Here is a 3768-nt window from a genome sequence, read left to right on the forward strand (position 1 = left end):
ATAAATGTAATTAAATAAGTCAACAGATATAAAAACAAGATCCACATGATTATATCATTCAATGCAAAAAGGCTTTCAACAAAATAAAGCATCCATTATTGATAAAACCCTTGAACATCTAGGTATAGAAGGAATATACCTCAGAATAGTCAAGGCCATCTATGATAAACCCAACATACTACTAAATGCACAGAAATTGGGAACATTTCCTCTGAAAAATGGAAAAAAGCAAGGTTACCCACTCTCACCCCTCCTGCTCAGCATAATGTTGGAAAACCTAGCTACAACCCACAAGAGAAAAATATAAGGGGTATTCAAATAAGATAAGAGAAAGTTATCTTTTTTTGTGGAGGATATGATCTTTTACCTGGAAAACCCAAGGAAATTAAAAGAAAAATTTCATGAACTGAGAAAAGACTTTGGCACAGTTTCAGGGTGTCAAATCAATGTCTAAAAGACAGTTGCATTTCTTTTTTTTAATCACTATTTTTTATTATGATATTGTGGGGTACAGTTAAGGGTTAGGTATACAAATATGCTTCATTCAGGCCCCCTTGTTGATAAGAGGTGCCTCTCTGGCCCCAGACAGACGTTTACTACCATTAGTCCCATTCCCCTTCCCCTACCCCCCATAGTTTCCCACCACTGTCAGTCATTTTCTTATGGTAGTACGTTGGATGATCAAGGTCCACTATATGAGTGAGAACATGTGACACTCAGATCTTTGTTTTTGTGAGAGGTCACTCAGTATTATAGACTCTAGCTCCATCCAGGTTGCTGCAAAATTCATGATTTTGTTCTTTTTTAAGGCTGCATAGTATTGCATTGTGCATATGTACCACATTTTTAAAATCCAGTCCTCTTTTGATGGACAGCATGGTTGGTTCCAGGTTCTTGCTATTGTGAACAATGCTGCAATAAACATTCGTGTGCAGGTATCTTTTTGATAGAGTGATTTGAGTTCTTCAGGGTATATTCCCAGTAGGGGGATTGCAGGGTCATAAGGGAGGTTGATAATTAGAGCTTTTAGGAATCGCCACACTGCTTTCCACAGAGGTTGCACTACTTTACACTCCCACCAATAGTGTAGAAGTGTTCCCTTTTCACCACACCCTCTCCAACAACTGTTATTTTTTGAGTAATTGATAATTGCTATTCTGACTGGAGTTAGGTGGTATCTCAGTGTGGTTTTGATTTGCACCTCCTTGATGATTAGTGAGGTTGAACATTTCTTCATGTATTTGTTGGCTGCTCGGATGTCTTCCTTTGTGAAGTGTCTGTTCATATCTTTTGCCCATTTTATAATGGGGTTGTTTGTTTTTTTTCTTTTCAGCATGTTTGAGTTCCTTGTAGATCCAAGATGTTAAGCCTTTGTCAGACCTGGAGTTGGCAAATACTTATTCCCAGTGTGTAGGCTCTCTCCCTGCTCTCTTGATGGTTTCTTTGACTTTGCAGAAGCTTTTCAGTTTAATGAGGTCCCACTTGCCTATCTTATCCCTTATGGCCTGTGGGTTTCGGGTTTTTTTTAGGAATTGGATGCCAGTTCCAATTTCCATGAGGCAATGTCCTTCATTTTCTAAGGTTCTTATCGTTTGAGGTTTTACATTTAGGTCTCTGATTCATTTGGAGTTAATTTTTGTGTATGGGGATAGATAGAGGTCCTGTTTCAATCTTCTACAAATGGTCAGCCAGTTTTCCCAGCACCATTTACTGAATAGGTTCTCCTCTCCCCAGTGGTAGGTGGTGGAGGCTTTGTTGAAGATGAGTTGGTTGAGAAATTGAGGTTTTGCTTCTGGAATCTCAATTCTATTCCATTGGTCTGTATGCCTGTTCCTATACCAATACCAACTTTTTTGATGATTGCAACTTTATAGTAATGTCTGAAGTCTGGTAATGTGATACCACCTACTATGTTTTTTTTTTTTCTGAGTATTGTTTTGGATATTCTTGGTTGTTTGTGTTTCCATATGAATTCCTGTGTTGTTTTTTCTAGGTCTGAGAAGAATGTTGCTGGTAGTTTGATAGGTATTACATTGAATCTGTAGATTACCTTAGGTAAGATGGACATCTTCACAATGTTGATTCTTGTTTGTGTCATCTTTGATTTCTTTGAGCAGTGTTTTGTAGTTTTCATTGTAAAGGTCTTTCACGTCTCTGGTTAGGAAGATGCCAAGGTATTTCATTTTTTTGTGACTATTGTAAATGGAATTTAGCTTTTTATTTTGGTTTCTATTTGTTTATTATTTATGTAAAGAAATGCAATTGTCTTTTGCACTTTTTTTTATATCCTGAGACTTTGCCAAAGGCCTTTATCAGTGTAAGGAGGTTTTTGACAGATTATCTTGGGTTTTCAAGGTACACAATCATGTCATCTGCAAAGAGAGATAATTTGACTTCCTCTTTCCCTATTTGGATACCCCTGATTGCCTTCTCTTCTCAGATTGCTCTAGCCAGGACTTCCAATACATATTGAACAGGAGAGGTGAGAGTGGGCATCCTTGTCTTGTTCCAGTTTTCAGGGGAAATGGTTCCAATTTTTGTCCATTTAGGAGTATGCTGGCTGTGGGTTTCTCATAGATTGCTTTTAATATTTGACTCTCTGAACCCTGCTGGTGACACCCCGTATCCAGCGCCCAGTTGTGCAGCTGATCCCTGGTGCCTCTCACCCAGAGACTCAGAGGAGCATCCCCAAAAGTGAAAGTGAAGCTGCCACCTCCGCCATTCTCCAGGCAGATTTGCATTGCCCCGCCCAGCTATCAAAGCCTCTACCTCGGTTCCTAAGGTAATGCTGTTAAACAGGAGACAAAGTCTCTCCCATATGCTGAACAGAGACAACTAAGCGTCACAGACCTCCCAGGCAGCAGCCTAGCTGCCTGCAACAAAAACAAAGGGTAGAGGCTGGAGATCAGAGCTCAAGTGACTTTAGACACTAAGGAAAGATTCCAGAGCTAGTCTGATCTCTTATTTTGACCTTTGATTTTATCATTCTGAGTGTATGTTTTGCTCACTTTTGTTTGCTTTCTAACTTACACTACCTGTTTCATGATTTTATTGGTCTGTCTCTGTGCAGCTACCAGTATTCTTTAGGGAATTTTCCTTCTGTGTTTTTTCACTTCTCTCTGGCCTTGTGTCTCTTTTTCACCTGTTAGTTGGTGTGTATGTCTGTTTTCCCTCTCACTCTTCTCTCTTTCTAATTTCCTATTGACCCCCTTCCTCCATTATTTTCCTTTTCTGTACCTCCTTTTGATCCAGTATCCTAAGCTACATCCTGCTGCACAGACAGATTGTAAGGCAGTGGGAAATAGGTTCCAGTGTGCTCATACACCTGTTGGTGAATGCTGTAGACAGTTGCATTTTGATATACCAATAACAGGCAGCAGACCAAATAAAAAATACAATCACATTCACAAAAGTCCCACAAAAAATGAAATACCTTGGAATTTTTCTAACTAGAGAAGTGAAAGAGCTTTACAATGAAAACTACACAACAATACTCAAAAAAACGAAAGGAGACACCAACAAATGGAAAAATATTCCATGTTCTTGGATTGGGGAATCAACATTGGTAAGATATTCATCCAACCCTAGGTAATCTACACATTCAACCCAATACCCATTAAATTACCATCATTATTCTTTTTTTATAATTAATCAGTATTTTTTATTATGGTTTTGTGGGGTACAGTTAAGGGTTAGGTGTACAATTACGTTTCATTCAGGCACCCTGTTGATAAGAGGTGTTTTCACAGCACCATCATTATTCTTTTC

This window comes from Carlito syrichta, unplaced genomic scaffold (genome assembly GCF_000164805.1).
Source record: "Carlito syrichta isolate Samal-C Ts95f unplaced genomic scaffold, Tarsius_syrichta-2.0.1 Scaffold289302, whole genome shotgun sequence".
In the NCBI taxonomy this organism is placed as follows: domain Eukaryota; kingdom Metazoa; phylum Chordata; class Mammalia; order Primates; family Tarsiidae; genus Carlito; species Carlito syrichta.